The following is a 26,064-nucleotide window of genomic DNA, read 5'->3' as shown; positions in this document are numbered from 1 at the left end:
CCCGTCTATTAAAAAAAAAAAGAGAGAGAAAAGAAAACAACAATAATACTGGTGTGTGCCTCCTTTGCCTGAGTTACAGGAAGAAAAATACGATTCTCTTGAGAAACCTAAAGGAGCATAAGACGATCATTAACTTGTCAATCAATTGATTAGATTGTTTGCAAATTAGTGCAATTGGAGGAAATGAGATATTAGTGATGTTATACTGATTAACTGTCAGATAACTACCTATTAATCGGGCATAATTAATTAGAGCTGATGTTAATCATTCTATAGGCACCTATTTTTCAAAGTTCTAACCATTGAGAGAGCATAGTAGAGAATTACTAAATCTAGCAATCTAGCAATATGGAAACAGAGAAAGCACATTCTATTTATTTGCTGGCGGTGATTTCCTTCATGCTCTTCCCTTTGGATATAGTCTACTCTAGGCAACCAGGGTGGACATCTGTAGGTTTAGGGAACCATTCTTTTCGCTAATGAGCACTGATGCCTTCATGACAAACAGATGATGCCTGCAGATGGTTGGTCCCCTCCAACCTCCTTGGCTGCTCAATTCTCACAGATTTCTATACAAATATACTCCGTTTTAACATATTTCATCACAAATTTATCATACTTCCAGAAAAAGCTCACCTAAAACTGTTTTTTCCCATTTCTTCAAAAAGCCTTTGGCATTTAAATATTTATCTTGACAGAGTTGTAATTAAGATGGGAGCAGTGTGTGTGCTTGTGTGTATGTGTGTGTGTATTTGCTAAATATACTAACATAGTTAATGCATTTCAACCCCATTTTCCTTCAAAGATTACATTATATATTGCTCCCTTTTTGCTTCTTTCAGTGTAAATATGACCAAAAAATAAAAATGATAACATTTTGTACCTTTCACAAGAATCTTCTGGATTCTCAAGAATAGTTCACAAATATATGCAGAAGAATAATTAATCAGGGGTTCTAATAAATTGCAATTAAAAAGGGGAAAAACCCTTTTCATTTTTTTTTCATTGAAACCTGTTGTGGAATACCTATCCATTTTATACTGGCAAATGTTCATTTATTGAACTGTTTTAGAAACCAGGTTATTTTTGTTTCTTTCTTACATTAAAAAAGAGTAAATTATGGCCAGTTAGCTGACATTCTTTAAGAAAAAATAAGGCATTCACCTTTTTTAACTTTTAAGCTGCTTTGAGGTACAATATTTGCTTCCTGTCAAGCTGAATATGGCTAATACACGTGCTATATCACTGCTATTGAAACACAATACCTTGGATCTCCCTGAAACAGAAGGTTATGTTGGTGCCAATCATTCATTTCTCCTGTCTGACATAAGCTAAAATCAGATTTGCTAATAACAGATGCACAATCCCTTGGCAAGCTGTAATGGGACCAGAAAAGATGAAAGGCAAATGTAGCTCAGTGACATAAAGTGATGGTTAAATGTGTTACCCCTTGCAGTGTCTGGTACCCTGATTACTGATGTGAATCACATAATGATTCCTGCCATTAATAGAGATATAGCGGTTAGCCAATGTTCTACAGCAGTCAGCTATGTTGACCAAAAGAATCATTCATTTTTGAAGTTCTATATACACATTGAAAATTAACCTTAGACTTTTTAAGGAAAAAGCAAAGAAAAAACACTATGAATTCTCCTTTTTTCTTAGAAAATTTTATTTCTCAGTGAAAAAAATGTTCGCTGAGAACACTTTCATCTTGGTTAAGCTTCATTATACTTTCAGCATACAGGTTTGCTTACTACTGAAGAAGGCTAATGTTTGTCATTGACTATATAAACTTTAAATTTTCCTGTCATATTTCTTTTTGCTGCTAATAGATCAGGATGAGTCTAGCCTTCCAAATGTCTGTAGTCTCTGCAGTGCTTCCAACTCAGGAAGCAGAAGCCTCAATTCAAAAAGATAGATAGATAGATAGATGATAGATAGATAGATAGATAGGAGATGAACTAGTGTCATTCCCTCTTTCCTCCTTCTCTATTTCCATATTTCTCCCTATTTAGCCTTTTTGCAGTATTTTTCTTCAGTCATGGAAATTTCTTCAAGAGTTTATTTTCCTTTTCACTCAACTACAGTAGTGTCATTATAAATTGAGCTGAAAATTCTGCAGATCTAAGCAAATAATTCTACTTTAGAGTATGGTATTTATTGTCAAACCTAAGCAACTAAACTTGTCTTCATCTTGAACTTCTCCAACTTATGGTAAACTGTATTCATGAGGTAATAATCAGAAGATCTTGCTATATTCCAACTACAAATTATTTTTAAAAAAGAAAAGCAAACAAAAACATGATGGGCTCCAGTGGATGCTCCAACTTAATCTTATTAGAGTAAAATTTTAACTCATTTCAATTATGGCAGACCAGATATCAGAACAATTTGAGATTATCTATTTAAAGCTCAAGTAAAGTATTATGTGGGTATTTGGATATATATATTTCTGACATTTAGATTAGAAGTCTGAGCTGAAAATATAAATTGAGTAGTTTCCATCTTATATGAGATAGTTTAAAGCCAGGCAACTGGAGGATGTAATCAGAGAGTGAGTATAGACTGAAAGGGTATCTAAGACATAAGCTTCCGAATTCCTGATGAATCAACATTTATTATGGCCTTATCAGTAGATGAGTGATTGGCCAATTGCCTGATCACTTTGTATCAGATATTAAATACTAAAAAAAAATATGCTGTAGACTAGCTAATTTTCTCAGTAACCTTCTTTTGCCAGATGGTTCAGAAGAGAATACCAAGGTGATTACAGGTATGAGAATAAAACTCTTGTGGAATGGACAAATGGACTTAATTCATATGACTCCTTTTGTCAGTGCCACCAGCCATCTCTGACTTCGCATTTAGCATTTCATACAATTGATTACTACCTCTTCCTCAGTGTAATTTCTTTATTTGATGTCCAAGATACCAAAATCTTATGGTTATACTGCTACCAAACTAGCCCCTTTACTTTCCTTTTCTTACTTGTCTCTTTTCTCCAATCTCTTAACCTTGTAGAATTCAAAACTCAATCTTTGGATCGCTACATATACTCAGTCAACCCCTTTTGTCATCTTATGGTCTCTTGACTTTAAATACCTCAGTTAAGTTTAAAAATACGCAATTTGTATCTTACGCCTAGAGTTCTCCTTTCAATAAATAACAGACTTGTATATCTAAATGCTCACTCACAATTTTACTTGACCTTCGTACAGACATCTTAAACTTAACACCCATCCAAATCTCCCTCACACGCTTCATCCACTCTACAACCTTTCCCATCTCGGTTAATGTTAATTTTATTCTTTTACTTATTCAAAACAAATATATTTTAATCATGTTTGGTACTTCTTTTTCTCTCATATTCAACATTTTTCTGCAAGAAAACCCTGGGTTCTCCTCTCTCTGAATAAAGCCTGAATCTGGATACTTCTCATCACCTTCACTGCTACAAGCCAGGTAAAATTGCAAACATTTCCAGCGTGGTTTTAGCACTGCTTTCCTAACTAGACTCACAGATTCGAAACTCTCTCTGCCTTCCCACTCCCTCCAAGAAAACATAGTGTATCCTCAACCCAGCAGCTAGAGCAGTCCTTTCAAAATATAACTTACTTTTCTACACAAATGTTACTTCTTCTATGAGGGTAAGTGTTTATTAAAAAATTCAAATAGTGCCCCCCAAGAATTTTTTATTCTTATCCCATATAGTTTTTCTATAACACTTATGTTCTAACATATGATTTGCTTATATACCGTATATACTATTTAATTATATCTCTACTCAATAGAATTTAAGCTCCAGATATACTGGTGTTTTAATGATTTGTTCATCATTGTATAGTAAACACATACTTATTCAATCTTTGTTGAATTAATAAGGGGATTAATCACTCAGTCCATGTCTTGAAGGATGTTCAGTGTCTCTTGGGGAACCATTTATCTACTAACTGCTAGTCTAATGTTTTACCAAACGGATCTACACTGACCATCTTCATGAAAGCATGGTCTCTATGAATTAGACAATAAGGTTGGGTGTCAACATAAAAGTGATGGTCAAACTAGTTCTCAGGAAATTATAACAGGGGTTCAAGACATGCTTACTTTGATAACAATAGGTTTCAGAAAATGATAGGAAAAGTGTCTGGTTGAAATTAGATCAATATATAAACTTTCAAAGTTATTGTCAAGTGAACATTTTTCCAAATGGCTGAGTGGCTACCTTGAATGAACTAGGCATTACAGTAAGTGCACTGCATGCCTCCCAGTAGCAACATAATAAGGCAAACTAACAATTCTCAGGTAATTCTATGGGATAATGTAATCAATCAATATTTGTTCTTAAATTCTTTTTAATGTATACATAGTTTGACTTTGTCATTGAATAATTAGAAAAAATGAACTTGTGTAGTGGTATGAATTCATTCAATTTAAGAAACTTGCAGAATTTTATACATGCAAAATGGTTATTTAGTGCATTTTACAAAAGAAGTGTTAAATAAAGTTTTATGAAATATAAATTATTTGAAGTATTATATTATAGCATAGAGCTTTATCATTTAAAACCCAAATTAGATATATAATATTTTCATTAATCATAAGGTATTCATTATGAAAAGATTCTTAAGAAATGGCTAATATTAATGCTTTGTGTTTAAAGCATCATTTTCTGATAACAATAAATCAATATTCCCTGCAAAAATTGAAAAAAATATACATGGATGCATTTTTAGTCAACTTCACTTAGTATGGCTATTAAAATGAAATTTTATTTCAATACTTAAAACTTATATATTTCTTCTTTTTATAAATTTTGTTATTATATTTAGAGCCCACCCAGATGATCCAAGATAATCTTCCCATAGCAAGATCCTTAACTTAGTCATATCTGCAAACTCCCTTTTGCCATATATGGTAAAATTAACATGGATATGGATATGGATATGGATATGGATATCTTTGAGGACAATTTTGAGCATATCCCAAAAGGGAAAATTCAATAACCTCAACATAATATATTTGTAATTATGTTCTTGTCGAACCTTGGATAAATCAGAGATGATGATTATTTAACTTGATATAATATTTTTATTTGGTTTATATTTTCATTATCTTGCATCATTTGTGAAAATAACTCAACTGAAATTTATAAATTTATTGCTAACTTTGCCTCAATGGAACATAAAACCCTATTTTTTCATTTCAAAAAGTATGATTTATTATGTTGTATAAATTACTAAAAATAGCTGAGCATAAATCAATACACAATGGCTGATGGCTGATACTAATATAATTTACTATGAAATATAATTTGGTCAAACTCTCCAGAATTCTCAATAATAATTTTATTTTTTTACTTTCAAGTACAAAGATTGGATATTACATGCACACATATTTTTAGTCCATGTCTTCATCTTTTCGAAAGTCTGCTTTGCTCTGGGAGAAAAAAATATCCAATTATAAAACCATCTGGTATTTTGATTTTTTATTGTAAATTTAAGATTTTAATTCCTTACCTCCGTATGCAGTTAAATGAAAGAAAGCACAGGTTTTCAAGTGAGCTACAGCCTTTTTATTGTTCCTTTCGATTAAAAAAAAAGAAAAACGGAAGAAAAAAGAAAAAGCAACCATCTGCCTGTGCCAGCTGCTAGAATGCTGAGAAGATAATGGAATTCCTATATGTGATATCATTTTGTTTTTCTAGTGGAAGTTGTGACATCTTCAACAGTTCTCTTCAGGATACATCTGCTTCTCTAACTAAGAAAATTGAAGCCAGTAGATAGTAAAAGGGTTTTCAACCTTATATTAACACAACTCTTAGAAAGCCTCCCATGGAGATATAGATGTAGATATACATATAGATATACGTATACATATATAGTTTTATTTAAATTTCTTTACATTGTTTTATAAATTAGATTTTAAATGCTAAAGAAAAAATAGAAAATAAAACATTCATATTTTAATGCTGTCATTACTATAAATCATGCTCATTTAGTAAGCAAACATTTCTAAACACATTTATAGAACAATTTTCTTCTTGCCAGAATTTTAGGGGAATGATCTGAGAGCCCTGGGTAGTTGTATCCAAAACATGTTGAAGCTTTTTGGTTTTTTTTTTTTTTTACTTCTCTTTCATTTTTTATGGATAGAAATAATTATTATTCTGAAATTATTAGAAACCATAAAATGAAGTATTGTTTCAATACATGGCAAACTATGAAATAGTTTTGAACATTGACTGGTAAAGGGATGCCACTCATAAATTAAATTTTTGTATATTTTTTCTTCTGTAGCACAGAAGTTGCCCATTATTTCACATTATAATCATGAAAAGAAAATTACCTGGAGTCAAAACTTCCTTATTCTTTAAAAATTGCTTCTGAAGAGTTTTCCTCATTGTTCTGTGTATTTTTAATAGTTTCAAAAGATCTTACGTTCCTTTTGGATGGGAACTTTATTATAAGGAAGAAAGGGAAATAGAAGTTCTTGGTTCTAGTGGTTTTGGGCACTTTTAGAGATGGAGTATTCTTAGAAGTGTCTCTGAACATGAGAAGTGACAGCTAGTTCTGTGGAATCAAGAATATCAAGCTATAAAACCCTCTGAACTGAACTAAACACTGAGAAAGGGCTTTCACTTAAATAATGTTGCTAAATATCTCTCTTCCTCATTCCATGATTGTAATCTGAGTAAGAGACTCAGTCATCACCACTGAATACTAGAACCAAATTTAGGGAATCACTTCCTTTGTGTAAGTGACTTTCCATGTTTCCTTTTATTTCAGAAAGTTATAGAACATACAAGAAAAGCATAGCAATGCTTTGCCCCAGAGTGGTCAGGTATAATAAACAGAAAACCAGCATGGAGGAAATTTGTCTGAAATGAAGAAAGAGATACAAATCATAAAAACTGTCAAACATATTACAGGTAAATAGAAAGCAACAACACCAAAGAATAAAGGGAAATTATTACCTTTTCAGAAACATATGTTTTGAAGAAAAAGAAAAAGTTTTCTCTTTAGGATTCCAGATTCAAATTTTCAACTTAATCAAGAGCACTTTAGGCTTATGGAACTGGAGACATGATGGTAAATATCAAGATAATTGGTATGAAGATAAAAATACTGCTGAACTTAAAATTGTACTGGAGGCAATAAAAATATTCCAAATACTTAGTAAAGAGGAAACCTAATTTGGGAACTAGATATAGGAGTGAAAGGATAAAACAGTCCCCATCAAAGTGTGAAAAGAGAAATGATAGACATGTATAGTAAGAAGATAGAGATATACAGTCAGAACATATATAGAGACAGATTTAATTAACAGTTTCAAAAATAATATTCAAGCCTTCCTGGTAGCTCTTGATATTTCCTTCAAAAAATATAGAACAATCAGAATAAATTTGAATAACTTAAAGTCATAGAATGCCCAAACATAAAACTATTTGAAAGTGAATAAGGAAAATAACTCCAGATCCTACCACTCCTACCCAACCACAAGCCTCTGTGGTAAGCAAGATCACTCTGAGATTAACCGCAAGGAAGAGAGAATTGGGGATCTACTGATAGACCACAGAAAGAGGAACTAGGTCCATTGTGAGTTGAAAAGTACTAAAAATGTACACTACTAGATAAGAGCGTGGACTGCATGGAAGGAGCTTCAAAGTAAATATGATTTGATGTGGCGAGTAACCTCTGAAGCAGAAAAAGAGAAGAAAAAATGACAAAGGAGGCACCCTCTAGCAATTGGCTGGTTAAGGGGAAGAGATGTGGACACATAACCCATCTCCGTACCAGAAACAAACAAACAAATGAACAAACAAAAACAATTTCTGAAAGAATTTGGACTTTGCCAAACTGAAAGAAAAGGGTGCCATTGAACTAGATATCTTGTAAACCATCTTGAAATTACACTGGCAATTTTTTAAGTTCAATATATGTCTTAAGAGTTGCCATTAAAAATTTGGAATTTGAGTTTAAACACACCTTAATATATGAGGCTTCCCCATTTTAGGATGATTTAGGAGTTTTTTTTGGTAAAAATCTCAATAATTAAGAAAATTTCAACATGCCCAAAAGACAATAATGTAATGAAAATTCACCTGGTGTATTGAAGACCTGCAAGCAAACAGGCAAGAGAATGAAAGTGAGAGAGATAAGAAAGGAGTATAGAGTGTATATGGTGTAAGACAATGGCAGATGGAGAAAGAAGGGATAATTTTAATATAATTGAAGTCCCTGAAGAAGAAAAACAAAATAATGGTTGTCACTAGTGTTTAAAACTATATCCAAGAGCACTTTCCAGAAATAAAACCTAAACCTACATCTTGAAAGGGCCCATCAAATAGAGGAAAAAATTTAAGCCCAAATAATCAACTCTGATCCTAGTAAAAGTATTTCATTTTAATTATAATGAAAAAATTTTTTTTCTTGGAGTTCTTGATGATGTTTCCTGGGGATGGGGGAGAAAATAATTTTTTAGGGCAAAACAATTAGACATTTTGCTCTAAATGCAACAGACATTTCAAATTATCATAGAAAACGAAGCAACAATGAAGCAGCCTTTTCAAAAACACACAACAAAAGAAAGATTGTAAGCATGATCCAAAAATTGTATGTACATCTCAGATCTCCTTCAAGTATCACTCCTATAGAAAATGAGTTTTAAGTATACATCAACATGTATATCAATATTGTATAGCCATGAGCCCTTTTAAGGAAATTACTATGGGTTAAGTTTCATTCAGTTGAAGATGTCTAGGCAAACTCTAGTGAAGGACTGATGTAGGACATATAAATATATATCATGACAGATCTAAGGCTGAAAACAAAAGTGAGGATAAAAGTGGATGAATGGAGATATTTGTAGAGAGGTGGATGGAGTTAGAGTCTGTCATACAGAGTGAAGTAAGTCAGAAAGAGAAAAACAAATACAGTATGCTAACACATATGTATGGAATCTAAGGAAAAAAAAAAAAAAAAGGTCATGAAGAACCTAGTGGCAAGACGGGAATAAAGACACAGACCTACTAGAGAATGGACTTGAGGATGTGGGGAGGGGGAGGGGTAAGATGTGACAGGGTGAGACAGTGGCATGGACATATATACACTACCAAATGTAAAATAGATAGCTAGTGGGAAGCAGCCGCATAGCACAGGGAGATCAGCTCGGTGCTTTGTGACCACCTAGAGGGGTGGGATAGGGAGGGTGGGAGGGAGGGAGACGCAAGAGGGAAGAGATATGGGAACATATGTATATGTATAACTGATTCACTTTGTTATAAAGCAGAAACTAACACACCACTGTAAAGCAATTATACTCCAATAAAGATGTTTAAAAAAAAAAAAAGTGGATGAATGATGTATCAAAATTATATTATTAAAATGTAGTACTAATGCAAATAAACAATGGAAGGAGAAGGGAAAGTAAAAAGAAAATTAAGAAAAACACATTAATTATAGCATAGAAAATATATAGTAGTAAAAGAGTACAATCAAACACTGATAAACGAGATAGTAAAAAGTTAAATAAGAAAACAGGTGTCTAAGGGCATTCAGAGGTATAAATAACTACTAGAACAAAAATTTTAAAAAATCTTCCTGAGTACAATATATTTTAAAAAATAGTCTCATATAAATCTCATAGACACAGAAACATAAAAAATATAAAATAAAATACAAAAGTATAAAATAACAGTTAAGACCAACTATTTCAGTCACATTAATAAGTACAAATGGGCTTAACTCACCTATTAAAAGAAAGAAAAATGTCCAAATGTATCAAAATATCCAAAAATATCACAAACCAAAATCCAAATGTTTTTTGTGTTCAGGAGATACATCTAACCTAAAGTGACTCTGGAAAACTAAAAGCAAAGAAGTTGTCAAAGGTATACTAGATACATGATAATAAGAAGAAAATAGGTAAAAATTACAGTGAAAGATAAAAAAGAAGTACCATGGTGCATCTAGTAGAGTGGTTAAAATCCAAACAAACAAAATATCAATTGCTGGTTAGAATTCTGAATAAGAGGAACTCTCATTCATTGCTGGTAGAAATGCAAAATGGTACAGCCACTTGGAAGACAGTTAAGCAGCTTCTTATAAAACAAAACATAGTCATATATTATCATCCAGCCAACATGCATCTACATATTTACCCAAATTATTGGAAAACTTATATCCTCACAAAAACTGGCCCATGAATGTTAATAACAGCTTTATTTATAATTGCCAATAACTGGAAGTGACTTCAATATATCAATGAATAAACAAACTGTTGTACATCACTCAATAGAATACTACTCAGAGATAAAAAGAATGAGTTATCAAAATACACAGCTACGTGGATGAACCTTAAATGCATATACAAATTGAAAAGCCAATTGTAGAACGACTTCTTTTCTTCTGTATGATTCCATTTATATGACTTTTTGGAAAAGAGTTGGAAAACTGGATTAGAGTTCAAAAGCTGAGAGATGGTAAAATCAATCAATCAGTCAGTCAGTCAGTAGTTGCCAGGGGTTTGGGGAGAAGAAGTAAAAGGTTGAATAGGTGTAGCAAGGGGATATTTTTAGGGAAGGAAACATATTCTATATGATACTGTAGTGGTGGATACAGGGTCCTATGCATTTGTCAAAATCCATAGAACTTTACAGCACAAGAGTGAACTTTATTGTTTATAAATTCTTAAAAATATATTTAGGAGGTCAGGGGGATCCCACAATGGAATGCAGACTGTAATGAGGAAATCTAATTGGATTACAAACGTATAAAAGAGTCTGTATGAGAAAAAAAATACACTCCTGTGTGTTCCTCCTTTATTCACACATTCACTATACTTCTGATGCCAGATGTGTGGGTGTTTTTCCCACACTAAGCAATTTTGTGTGACACCAGCTAGATCTCCTACACTTAATTCTGATACTGTCTACCTGGAAATAATGTCAGATACCACAGGTTAATGGCTCAGTCCCACAAGAATGCCCACCTACTCCCCACCGACACACACATAATTCAGATGTCAATCACAAATCCATTTGTCCCCTCTACTTCTGACTGACAGGCTGTACATGGGGTTCTCATGACCCCTTCCTTGGTTTCAATTATTTGCCAGAAAGGCTCATAGAACTCAGAGAAACACTTAAGTTTACCAGTTTATTATAAAAGGATATCCTAAAGGATAGAGATGAACATACAGGTGGAAGAGATGCAAAGGTATGAAGATGTAAGGTGTGAAGGAGCTGCAGAGCTTCCACACCTTCTCCAGGCATGACACCCTTTTAGTACCTCCATGGGTTCAGCAGCCTAAGAGCTCTCTGAATGCTTTACTTCTGAGATTTTTAGGGACATTTAATCATGAAGGCATAATTGATTGTTAACTCAGTCTTCAGTCTCTTTCCTCTTCCCAGAGGATGTGAGGTTGGAGTGGAATGTTCCAAGCTTCTAATCATGGCATGGTCTTTCTGGTAATGAGCCCCCATCCTGAAGCTATACAGCTCACCAAGAGTCACCTCATTAGATCAAAAGACACTCCTATCATCCAGGACATTCCAATGGTTTTAGGAGCTCTGTGCCAACACCTGGGGGCAGAGACCTGTATGTATATCCTCTATTATTTCACACAATCTCCCTGAAGGGGGGTGGGGGGGGTGGGTGTTAACCAAAGTAACTTTGAAATAATGAAGACTGTAGGACTAAAGTCAAAAGAAACTGTACCTATGCACTGTCCTCTACTTTGTAAAGCTATTTCTCATGAGGGTATGAGCTAAAAATTCTGAAACTACTACGTATGTATAGTGGGATGGGACTATTAAAAAAGTAGATGGCAGGTGGTGGAAGCCAGGTTTCTCACCATTGGATTGGGAAGGTATAGATAAACAAGGAAGAAATTCTAGAATAAACCATATCCTATTGGAAGAAAAAGATACAATATGAACTCATGTTTAGAGTAATTTTATTTTATGGTAAATTATATAATATGATTTTATATTGTATAATATAAAAATAATATACATCTTTAAAACCAAAGATATAATTTCATATTTCCTGCAACTTTTATTCTAGCCAGAGTAAACCACAGTTCAAAAGGTTAGATATTTTCTCAAATGAACCTCCAGGTAGATAGATAATTGTTAAGCTCTTATAACCAATGACACAAACCATACATTGATGTATTCACTGATTTCTCTAGATCCATGTAAGTACCAACAAGCATCTTTTCTCCTCACACAGGCGAGTGATTTAAAATAAAGCAGTTATTAGCAGCAATCTAGTTATACTTATTCAGATGAACAAATGAAAGTCTAGGGGAATGAGACGTACTTCTTGCTGCTGGATAAATTGACCCAAGTGCTTAGTCACCCAGATTTTCTTTCCTCATCTATAAATTGGGGCTAATATTAATACCTTGCACTTATGGAAGCTGTGAGGATTACTTTGGTGGCATAATTAAAGTGTCAAGAACACTGTGTGATACAAGTTAATGACCAATAATCTATATTTATTGCCTCTCCTCTTCCAGTCTCACAGCTCTCAATGTGACAGGCTGGATGGGAAAGTAATACCTTCTCCAATGATCTATATACTGTATCTTCATGAAGAGATTACAACCACTGATTCTCAAATGAAAATTTTAAGGAAATAACAAGAAAGATTATATTCCATTATCATTGCCATAGTTTTTGCAAACATAATATGACAGTTATACAACATTTGGTTAATCATTGCTGCAAAGCCTGTTATCCATAGCAGTTGTAAAGATGGTTATTTTCTTTCTGAATGTGAAAACTGAGTCAGGTTCCTGGACTAGAGCTCACCCTGTCATGTTTTACCTTAGCAATTGATGCTCGGATATTTTAGACTGTTTTGAAAAGTGCTAGAAGGTAGTATGAAATGGAATCAAGATTGGAAGATGCTCTATCAGTATAAGTCAATGTCAGGTCAGTGGATAAAATAGAAAATAGTCCCCCAAACTTGAGAGCAATAATCCAGAATTATGTGGAGTCTAAAGAGATTTAACCAGATCATTGTGGCTTCAGATACTCCAAGAGCAGACGATTGACATTTTATTTTTGATTTTCCTGTTGTCATGACTTTCTTTGCTGAGGTAGACTTTTATTGGAGCTTATAAGAGGGTGGGCATTAGCTGCTAACTTGCTGCTTTCTATTGATTGTTGCAATCTGTGACTCTTTCCTGTGTTGAGCCAACAGGGAATGCAGCATTAAGATCCCATGTTTACCAAAATTGCTTCTCCGCAGTTTAAGACACTGGTTTGAAAAAGTCTGGTAAGAAAACTGACCTTCTTTAGTCTAGCACTATCCAAAACCTATCACAGGTGGCTCTTTAACAGGAAAGAAGAATGAGATTGATACTTCCATTAAATAAAAAGGATCTGTGCTATCTTAAATCCAACAAATTGCACATTGATGATATAACAAGTTTCAGTGCTGCTAGTTTCAACTTCATAGAAAAAAATAAAGCTAAATTCCTTCTAAAATAAAATACACCAAGTATTCTTTAAACGTATCATGGAAAAGTTTAGATTGTTTTAATTTAGTGCAATGGAACACTGGATTCAATAGTACTTCAACAGGGAAAAAAGTACAGAAGAACCACTTATTGAATTAAAACACTTTTTTTCCACGGCCTCACCGAACTCAGGAATTAGCATGGACCTGTTTGACATTGTATGGCATATAGAAGAATAATCAGAATATGTGCATTTGATTTTCATATTTGCAGTCCAGATAATACGGGGGGCTCTTTTACTTTTCTCAAGTTTTAGTTTCTTCATCTGCAAAATCAAGATAACATCATCTACTTCACAGTTTTGGCTTAAGGACTGAATGTTATTGAATATTTGAGTAAGCACTCAATATGTACTTGTGGAATCTGAATCATAACCCAATGATGAGCTTTTCATGGCTATTTGTTAGCATTTGATATTAAGCAGATTCATAAATCCATATGCTATGATCCTTTTATTGTATGTTCAGTAAAACTTTGTTGATTAGTTGCCCATTGATAATCACATGCATTAAAGTGTGGTGTGCTGATAACTTGAGCTCCAAGCATATTCTATTCTCTTACATTCCATATAGTATTTATAAACTTATGAGATTGCTGATTAGATAATAACTTTGTAATTATATAAATTATTAATTAAATGAGAGCTCTGAGGTCTAGGAGAATGAATATTATACTAGAATCCAAGCTCCCATATTTATATTATATGTAATACCTTAGATGAATCATGAATCTCTCTGAGGCTCAGTATTCTTACCAATAAATTAGAAATAACACTTAACATAGTATCTTTACAAGTCTGTTGATAGGATACAATGTTATGTTGTAAATCAAAGGAAATTGTGCATTATAAAAGAATACACAAATATTTGGGCTATTATAATGTGGAAGTTAAAAATCTGTCTCAACATAGGTTTTTTTTAGATTTTGTTAGATGATCATTTGTGGCATTGGTTTATACACAGAGTTCTCAGTGAAGGCTTCCAACAGTGTGTCTTGACAAAATAAAAATTGACATTTAAAAATGGTCCAAGAAAAGGGCTATCCATTGAGTTTGCACCAGAACATGTGAGGTGAATAAAAATTTCAGATTCTCTGAGAATGATATTTGTAAGACAGAAGCAGATCACACATGCCAACAGGATCAGTGGTGTTGAGGAATTCCATGTGTTCCTCCTGCAGGAGAGTATTGCAGATATGCTAACATGAAAAATAATGATGGCAGTTCAGGGAAATAAATGGTTAAAATTTGCACTGAATTATAAGACAAAAAAGGAGTAGCCCCCAAATTAGCCTGGGGCAAGAAAAAGGCAAATAGGGATATTGATGGGAAAGAGAAAAGATGGTAGTTAAAAGGTATTGTCAAATCAAACAATAATCATGATTTCAATTGACCCTTGAACCATGTAAGTTTGAACTGTGTGGGTTCACTTATACGTGGATATTTTTCAGTAGTAAATACTATAGTCCTACAAGGTCAGTGGTTGGTTGAATCTGTGGTTGAAGCATATAAAGATACTTCCAACCCTATAACAATTAATGGAAAGCTTAGACTGAAGAAAGAACTGAATTTCTTGGGGAAACTTTGCCTTCCCAAATTAACCTCAAATTTATGCATTCACACTATGGGTACATAGCAAAGCCAAATACAATTTATGTTTAAAAAGAAGTAACTTGATAAAAATGTCAAACTGAACACACACATCTACTTTTTTTGCCTTCTGAAACACCAAGATAATATTGGGAAAGGATTTTTTAAGGCATTACACCACCAAGACATTGAGAACACGAAAATTGACAACAGTGGCATTTTGGAAGCTACAAAGCAGATGGGCTAAGAGGATCCATAAATACAAATCTTTATCTGGCAGAGGGGAAAACAAAGAAGGAGCTTAATTTGTATCTCAGAATTCCCATAAATTATAAGGAACTGGCATCTGGAGTTGAGGGTAGGCAGTAAAGAGCCAGAAGAAGAAAGGTGGTTTAATTCTTGTTTAAAATACGTTAAACTTAGAATGGATCAGTCTCGCTAGTAAGAGCATGAGATAAAAATTCGGGTGCTTTTGGTCTGCTGAGGAATTACAGCAGAATAGCAAAAGGAAACGATTAGAATGAAATTGTGTTCTCAGGTAAAATTTAGCATAAACTGCTTCACAGAATTATCCTCTGTGGAGGCAAGGGTGCCTACCTTTTTATCCCTGTAAATGGTACCTTAGACGTATCCAAAATTAATCAAAAGAAAACTTCACTCTTAATGAAATTCAAGTAGTTATTGGGCAGACAAGAGCAGAGAAATGTTCCAGAAAGAAATAACAATATGTGCAAAAGAGAAAAGGTTAAAATGCCCGTAGTGAATTTGGGAGACTGTAGGAATTACCTCAGAGATTCAATGAAGCAATATTTACATAAAATTGTAGCTGGATACAGTTGGATAATGTTTACTTTTAATTGCTTTGAGAATTGTTATGTACTTAATATTTAAATGTAAAAAATACAGAAATTTATGCAACACTTCCACTTTGTAAATATTTTTCTTTAAAGTCTTATTTTCAAAGAAGTTATAGAAATCTCATAAATGAAAAACATACTTTTTGTCTACTCTGCAGTATTTAAGTAATAATGCTTAACTTGAAAAGAACAGGAAAAATATATTAAGAAAAAAGATATCTAAAGGTTATCTGAAGGCCGCTCTTGACATATAGAATGTTCTTATTCTGCCATTGCTGACTCTGCACTTCAGATTATAATATCTTGGGGAGATATTTTCCTCTTTTATTGCTGATGTTTGTAGAAATCAAGTGAACCTTAGCAACGTCACTGTATACCAATTCCTGTTTCTAAGTCATCTGTGTTTTTAACTCAACTGATTATCACATTAATGGTCTTAGTTGTCAAGCCGTGCTTTCCCCAAAATTCTTCAGTATAAATATATCTGTATGTCTTTGTTCTGGCTTTGAATAAAATATAAAAAGGGCTTTCCATGTTCAATATACTAAGAAAATTTTAATGTATGTGATTAACATAAAATTACAAAACTGAACTCTAGATCAGTAAGTTAAAATCATGTTTAAGGAAGTTTCTTTCCATTTTGCATTCTATATTTGTGTCTTTCATGTATACATTTGTTAATTTATTAGCCTATTTTCTGGAAGTCCAAGCATTTTTAATAATGGAGAATTGAGGTCAGTTTAAAATCGGAATGATTTAAAATATAAACACTACTTAGCATCTTGCACATAATTATATACATAGTAGGGACCATATTGCTATTTATAGAGTATTTGATCTATTGATAAACCGATTGCAGTTTATCAATAGTTTGTATACCCTGGTGTAATCATTCCAATTAAAATGAGAATTTGAATTTAAAATTCTTGATAATTTACATAGTATCAAATTGCTTTCTGTAGAACCCTGGAGTACTTTAGAATTATAGCAAATAAAATTGAAAACTGTAATGAAAAAGAACTTAAAGTGTTATTCAAAGAAAATGATCCCATGAGGCATAAAGGAAGAACTGGAAAATTGTATTAAGCCATGTGCCACAAATTCTGTAATAACCATTACTAGGGACTTAATTGTGTCACCCCCAAATTCTTATGTTGAAGCCCTAGCCCTTAATGTGATGGTATTTGGAGAAGGGATCTTTGAGAGATAATTAGGTTTAAATGAGGTCATAGGGTGGTGTCCTCATGGTGGAATTAGTGCCTTTTTAAGTAAAGACATCAGAGGACTTGCTGTCTTTCTGTCTTTCCCCATAACATGAGGACCTAGTGAAAAGACAGCAATCTATAGCCCAGAAAGAAAACTCTCATCAGAAACCAACCATGCTGGCACCTTGACTTCTGGCTTTCTGAACTGGGAGAAAATGCATTTATGTTATTTAAGCCACAGAGTCAATGTTATTTTGCTATGGCAGCCTGAGCAGACTAAGACAACCATATTTAAAGAGGCTCCTGCAGTTAGAACATGAGCTGACAACACAGTTCAGGGAATTATCTAATAATATTCATCATGTTGAATTGGTTCAGCTATCAAGATAACATATAATCTTTTCTGTTCAACTATTTGGATCTTCAGGTTCTTTCTACTTAATTTTTTTCATGGTGTGTCTACAAATACAGAACATAAAAATAGTTTTCTTAGTGAAACACTTGCTATGTAAACAAAGGGAAATAAAATGGATGGGTTTAGGGCATTAAAAAATATGCTACCCTACAGACTGACAAAAATAGAGTAGAATGTTTACGGACAGTGTGAATTCAATGTAAGGAAAAATAAATATGTGTAAAGGTGTAAAAATGAATTCAAATAATTGTAGAGATAGAATCTTTACAATTTACAGGATTCAGTTATTTGAAATGCTATAGCTAGAGAATATTGAACTTTACTTTTAACAGCAAATTGTCCTGAGCTGATACAAATATATCTGTTAAAGAAACTCCACTTGCTAAACATCTCTCAAATACGCTTTCGTTGGGCAGACCTCTCGAAATTGCTTATGTCTTAACAAGCTGGCAATGCAAGCTGACAATGTTACTATATTACAACTTTAGATAAAGTTCAGTTAAGTTAGTTAATTTCAAACTTGATATAGAGCATTTAAAATAATTTGTTTTGAAACATCAAAAACTCTGATTTTTAAAAAGACATTTTCAAACATTTCTTAATATTATAAACTGATCCTGTTCTGCCATTCGCTCACAGTCAGGTCACAGTATTTACATAAGCTCTTAACTCAGTTTCCTCACTTACAAAATTAGAACACTAATATGGGGTTTAAATTTAAAATTTGTGTGAGTGTGTGTGTGTGTGTGTTTGTGTGTGTATGTGAACACCTCCTAGATCAAGATACAGAATAATCCCAACAACTGCAAGGACTTTCTTGTGCCCCATCCCTTCACCCTAAAGTATCCACTCTTCTGTCTCCCATCACCCTCAATTACTTTTGCACTTGTTTGAACTCCATATAGATGGAAATATAAATCATAAACTTTTTTATATCTGCATTCCTTCATTTATCATTATACATGTAAGATCATCTATGTTGTATAAACCCGTGGTTTTCCCTTTTTTATAGCTAAGTAATATTTCATAGTACAAATAACCTCAATATTTTTCCATTTTCATGTTGATGGAATTTTGAATTGTTTCCATGTTTTGGCAATTATTAATGAAACTGTACATGTCTCTTGGTGGACACTGTCACTTATTCCTATTGGGTATATATTTAGGAGTGCAGTTGCTACATCATGTATAGTTGTATGTTTTACCTTAATGGTTGAATCAGTTTGTATTTCCACATCATGCAATAAATCACATCTCAGGCTAAGCTTGACTCAAGTGAGGTTTTCACATATATTTAATTAGACCAAAATTTCAAAAACTCTCAAGTATTTTCCAATTAATTATAAAAGTAATGAAAAATTAAACATATTCACCTAGGTGGAAGGAAGGACTAGTAATATAAATAAAGATTATTTTTTCCTGGATAAGTAGCTTACTGCTTCTGCTTTCATGCATTGAGTTGTGCAGTCTCTGTTTTAATACTGTCCTTTCAGACATCATGGCATCATTCTAGGTCATGCCTTTAAAAATCTAAACTTTATATTTTATGAAGAAAATATCAGAAAACACATATTATTCAGTTTTCCTGGCTATAAACTTATTTACAGAGAACTTTGTTCAAGTTCTGAAGACTATTTTAATTGAGGTCAAATCTATTATGTTGACTAATGATGATGTTAATATCATCCCTCCTTTCAATGATCCTTTGTTGTGAATATGAGAGGAAGCCACAGATACAAATATCCCGTTTTATATGGCTTTGTGCTAATTCTATTCCGGTATTACAACTATGATTGAGACCAGTAGAATTCAGGGTGTTCAGTTCAAGGAATACTGAAGGTCATCTAATTCACAGTCTCCCCAGTCAAGGAGTTTCCGAGAGAAGGAAGAATAACGTTATTCTATTGTAGACTGCTGTCTCAGAATATAGTAAAAAAAGCAACTTTTTCTTATACTGTAGAATGCTGACTGCCATTTCATTTGATGTAAGAAACAGCCAGAAAAATAAATGCTTCATCATTACTGTTGTTCCAAATTTTAAAAAATCTGTTTCTTCAAGTTTTATATTACTTTAGTTTTCAAAGTTACCGTAAGATTTATCATATTTAAAAATAATACATAGTGATTTTATACTCCTGGACATAGTAATTTTATACTCTTCTACTTATGATAATATGGTAATTTTTCACTACACTAGAAATTCATCTGGAGGTTTAAGCACGTAGTTTACAATAGAAGGTAGGTGTACTAAAAAAATCAGTTCTAAATAAATTCATAGGGCTTCTAACATCAGGAATCAGTAATATACTTGGAACTAGAATTTCATGATGAAAGGATTAACATCATCACAAGACAGAATTTTAAGCAAACCCTTTCAGGGTAGTTTGAAGTTTTCAAATTTGGAATGTTTCTTAGAAGAGCAAAGATTAATGCCTATGGAGACTTAAAGAAGAACAGTTGTGTTGATGTGTCAGAGTATTAAGTATATCATATTATGGTATATACATTGTATTAAGATGTATCAAGATGGGCAATATCTAAACAGATGTAAGAAATGCTATATAAGCCCAATGTTTCTGTCTCTTTGATGTCAGAAATATGTCTATCTCTTAATTTGTAGGTAAGATCGAGTAAATATCCAGTGGCAGGACATTTCTTCTTCCAGTTTCCTCAAATTCCTTAGGAATATCAATTTATTGTTACCAGTAGCTTCTATCTGCCTTTGCTGGATACTTTTCCCTGTTCTGTTTTTGGGGATATTCCTTTATCTCTGGGATAAACAAAAACATGGAAAATAACCCATAGTCTTGATGTATAATACAAGCAAAAAAAATTTCAAAACACACACAAGGCTTTTGTTTGAGTAACAGAATTTACTTAAAGCTTTTACTTAGAGCTTTTGAGAGAATTCCTGGTTATACTGAAACATCACAAGAAATCTGAAAACATTATTTAGATATTCATGCTCTTACAGTTTCTTTGGGAACTCTGCAGTGTTGTTCAGCTACCCTCCTCCTCTTCTCTTTCCCATGAGAAATGAAGTATGATGGCCCTTTTTTTCTTCTCCTTCATTTTTAATCCCCCACACCCCTACATTATTATTAAGTAAATATATATGTAAATACATATACACATATAGATGCATATATATTTCTCTATAAACTCATACTTCATGCCACCATCACATCATCTTGTTCCAAGAAATTTTCTTTTTGTTTTTCTAAACAAATATTTTTTTTCTATGAGATTAATTATCTAACCAGATATTAAAATACTTTTTTCTTATGCTGCTAGAATTCTATTTCTTGTAAGGTAGTAAAACTTAAATTTTTCTGAATTCAGACATTATCTTTACTTTAAAAGATTAAAGTGAAGAAAAATCTTCATATATGACTGAGAATTTCCAACAATACATTAGTAGGATCATACACCATGATCAAGTGGGATTTATCCCAGGGCTGCAAGCATATTTCAATATCTGCAAATCAGTCAATGTGATACACCACATTAACAAGTTGAAGAAGAGAAACTTTTTAGTTTGGGTAGTCTCACTTGTCTAGTTTTCCTTTTGTTACTTGTGTTTCATTGTTATATCCAAAAAATCATTGACAAGACCAATGTCATACAGCTAGCTTATCCCCTATGTTTTCTTCTAAGTTTTTATGGTTTCAGGTTTTACATTTGTCTTCAATCTATTTTAAGATGATTTTTGTATATAATGTAGAAGAGTCCAAATTTATTCTTTTGCATGTGGATATCCAGTTTCTCCAGCATCATTTTTAAAGAGACTGTTCTCTCCCTATTGTATATTCCTGGCACCCTCATCAAAGATTAGTTACCCATAAGTGTGTAGATTTATTTCTGGGTTGTCTCTTTCTTCTGTTTCATTGGTCTATATATGTCTCTCTTTGTGTCATTATCATACTGTTTATTTATTTATTTATTTTTGGCTGTGTTGGGTCTTTGTTTCTGTGCGAGGGCTTTCTCTAGTTGCAACAAGCGGGGGCCACTCTTCATCGCGGTGCGCGGGCCTCTCACTGTCGCGGCCTCTCTTGTTGCGGAGCACAGGCTCCAGACGCGCAGGCTCAGTAATTGTGGCTCACGGGCCTAGTTGCTCCGCGGCATGTGGGATCTTCCCAGACCAGGGCCCGAACCCGTGTCCCCTGCATTGGCAGGCAGATTCTCAACCACTGCGCCACCAGGGAAGCCCCCATACTGTTTTAATTGCTGTAGCTTTGTAACATATTTTGAAATTAGAATGTAAGATGCCTTTAGCTTTGTTCTTCTTCCTGAAGTTTGTTTTAGCTATTATTCAGAGTCTTTTGTGGTTCCGTGTGGTTTTTAGTATTTTTAAAAATTTTTCTATAGAAAACTGAGGTGGTTCACCATTATGAAATTTTTAAAATAATTCCTTTACTTTCTGGCAGAATGCAGTCTCATATTTCAATGGTCCCTTTTCCCCTCTCCATGCAGGAAGCACACAAAAATTTTTCTCTAATATTTATTGTGAGAATTCGGTTGAGTTTCTGGAGATAAATCTCACAAAATTGTGGGGTGGGGGTCCCCCTGCAGTTTTTAACTCTCAAGGTTTTTCACATTGAGCTTCCAGAAATTCATCAACTACAGTTCAGATATTCCTACTCCAGTCCTGGATCCTATGACAGTTTCTGCTCCTGAGTCTCTGCTCTGGATAATTGTGCGGCAGTGGTTTGTCCTGTGCCCTTGCTCTTTTAGATCCAAAAACAGTTGATTTTTTCAGTTTGCTCAGCTTTCTACTTGCTTTTAGTACACAGTGGCAACTTCCAAGCTCCCTACTTACGGAACTAGAAACTGGAAGTCTGCTCAATTTTATTTTATTGCTGAATGCTACTCCATTGCAAGGATGCAGGATGGTTTGTTCATCTATTCATTTATTGAAGGATATCTTGGTTATTTCTGGGTTTTGGTGATTATGAATAAAGTTTCTATAAATATCTCATGCAGTTTTCAGCATGTAAACTGAAAATGTAAACATTTTCAAATAAGTTGCACAAATGCCCTAGGAGTGTAATTGCTAGATTACATGGGAAGATTATGTTTAGCTTTGTAAGCAACTTCAAAACTGTCTTCCAAAGAATTATACTGTTGTGCATTCCTGGCAGCAATAAGTAAGAGTTCCTTTTGTTCCATATTCTCTCCAGAAATGGCTTATTATCACTTTTTTGGGTTTAGTCATTCTAATAGGTATGTGGTAGTACTTACTGTTTAAATTTTCATTACCATATTTTAATGCATTAAAATATAAAAACAAATTTACTTCCTGTAATGATTCTGGATGTTTTTTCTTTATACCTCCTTGACAAATTTTGGAGCAAAGTGATTGGAACAGAAACTAATATAATTTCTTGTCCTTAATTTAGACTATACGAGGACTAGGTGTACATTTCTGTTTCTGTGCTCAATAACAATGAGAAAGCATATTAGCCATTTTCTTCCAGTACATAAATATTCCCAAAGATTAGACTGTTTTAACTATAATTGCTGTCTTTTAAAAACTAATGCATTACTTATTACTCATCAAGACTCAGTGCTAGACCCTCAACTCGTTACCACCAATGTAAAGCTTTATGTAATAAACTCTGCACAATCTCAACCTATTTTCCTTCCTACAACACCCGTCTTAAACTGATTCAGCTCAGCTCCTAAAACCTTATAAATAACCTCCTCTGTCTTCCCCTTTCTTCGACACTATTAAAACTCTATCAAGGTGTGTTATTTCTGACTGTGGTAGGACTAATGGCCCAATCTTTGATTTTTCAGTATGTTTTTTTGGTGATCTTTTGGAGAATCAGTAGTAATCAATGATATGCTCCATTGGGGATGTAACCTTTCTGGGCTTTCAAGATTCCAAAGATAATATCAAATCTACAACCCTTGTTGGCTGATATTAAAGCATGACAACTACGCTTAACTCATTTCTAACTTTTGATCTCACTGAAATTCAATAAATATTAAATGTCTGGGAGAGAGGAAAAATATATATGTGTAGAGGTTTCCTATGATTGTGTTCTAACCATTCCTCTAAATGAGTGCTGAAAAATTACCTGGCATCAACCTATAGCAACCATTGGCTGGAGTCTATGATTGTCTTTAAATAAAGCAAGTTGATCTCTTTTACTTTGAATTGTTTTTTGGTGTTAGCTTACTGAGTGAGACATGAGTTCCTTACAAAATATGGCCCTTTGAAACTCATTATTGTATGGTGCATGATGTTGTTTATCACGTTACAATATTTTCTCTGTGAGGATGAGTATATGAAATAGGTCTCTGCCTCATTTCCAGAATAAATCTCAGTTCTCAGGAGTAATTGCTTTTATTTTTATTGTATGGATGCAGAATTGCAAGTTGAGTGGTTTTTTTTTCTTTATACTGGTTGACTAATTAATATGTCTTCTACCAATAGCAAATAAAAAGGATTTCATACTCTGAATTTTGTGCTATAGTCATACTCTTGATTTTCACCTTACATTTTGGCTTGAGTTTTACATTCTCTCTTTTAATCTATAGATTATTTGGCTATATTGCATATCTCTGTTACACTTAACTGCTTCATAATTCTCCATGATATGACTCTATTTGACTCCACCTCCCTGTTGCCATGAATAATACTGTACCATGAAGAGGCTTGTGTATTTCCATTTATGGAAGAGTGTGAACATATCTTTGTGCTGTGTACTCAGATATCGAGCTGTTGGTTTGTAGTATATTAATATAATTAAATTGATTAACTAAGTGGTGCTGTTTGGTTCCCCAGAGTAGTGCCATTGGTAGGGTGTGTGGGCATCTGTATTGTACATCATCATCAACACTTAGTAGTATATATTTTCTAAGTTTTAATAATCTAATGGGTGTAATATGATAGCTAATTTTTCTTTCAGTTTGCATTTCTCTCATTAATTAAGAATTTGATCAGCTCTTTGTTAGCTTTTGGGATTCCATCTTAATACACTACTTATTTATATACAATGCCAATTTATCTTTTAAGGTTACTGTCTTGTTCTTGTTGATCCGTATAAGTTGCTTGCCCATTATAGATAGCAATGAGTCCCTTGCTGGCTATATACACTGTAAGTGTGTTCTTCCTTTCTGTAATCTGCTTAATACTATCCATGGTGTTCTTAATTATAAAAAGTAGGAAAAGAGTTATTCCTTATTCTTGGTCATTGATATAAGTTCCTAATATTGTTTTCTAATAATCTTTTCTAATAATCTTTTAATTTTAATCTTTTAATTTTACATTTCATATACAGTTCATGTTATATAGTCCACATTAAAGTAAGTGATCCTGTTTTATATTATTTTTCTATAATGAAACAATATCCCAATACTATCTACTAAAGAACTCATCATTTTCCGGTTAATTTATAATGTCAATTTCATTTTTTTAATTAAATTTTCATGCACACATAGGTATGCTTCCAAAATTTTTATACTGTTCCATATGTGTATTTGCCTGTGTTTGTTCCATTTCAACACTATTTTTGTTGCTATCATTTTACAACTTATCTTGACACTGGTGAGCAAGCCAACTATTATCCTACCACCTATTTTCATTTTATACTCTCTTTTTAAGGTTGACTTAGCTATGTTTCTTCCTTTGTGTCTTGATAAAAACATGCTAGGTATATTTTTTTAATGCTTCTTATGCTAAGGTTTATTTTAATTACTAATGTGAATATCTGCTTATGTATATTTTTTCAGTATCATTATTCAATCTCAGCTTGTCAGTGTGATTATATATACATTATATACACACATATACATAGTTCTATATATTTTATATGTATCTATACATATTGTATATGCATATGTGTATACATACATATACATATTGCATACATATATACATATATTGTGTTAAATTATTATAACAGAAAGGACGTCATCACTCTAGTTTATAAGGCTATAATCTAGCAGTTTGGGGGGAAACGGTGGGAAGTTGTCCCAGTGTAGCTTGTTTTTCAGTCCTTATTTTTTTAATACTTTACCCTACCCTTTTGCTGTTTCTTTCTATGTAGATATTAGCACTGGTGGTCCATTGCAGTGAGAAAAGTCAATGATTGTCTCAGAGCACTGAACAGAAGGCAAGAATAATATCTAAAAAGTTTTTTTTTTTAAACTCTCCCTGCTTCCCTTTGGCTGCTCTCTGCCCCAGGCTAAAGCTACTAACTAACCCCACGTACTAAGCCTGTATAGCATTCCTTCTTCAGAGAAGCTTCTCAAAGCTTTCCCTACCCGCAGCTTTATTGAGATATAATTGACACATAACGTCATGTAAGTTTAAGGTATAAACCATATTGATTTGATACACTTACATATTGCAATATGATTACCTCTGTGGCATTAGCTAACACCTCCATCATATCACAAAATTACCATTTCTTTTTTTGTGGTGAAAACATTTAAGATCTACTCTCTCAGCAATTT

Source organism: Balaenoptera physalus (genome assembly GCF_965194825.1).
Source record: "Balaenoptera physalus genome assembly, chromosome: 7".
NCBI lineage: Eukaryota > Metazoa > Chordata > Mammalia > Artiodactyla > Balaenopteridae > Balaenoptera > Balaenoptera physalus.
This window is presented reverse-complemented; position numbering follows the sequence as displayed.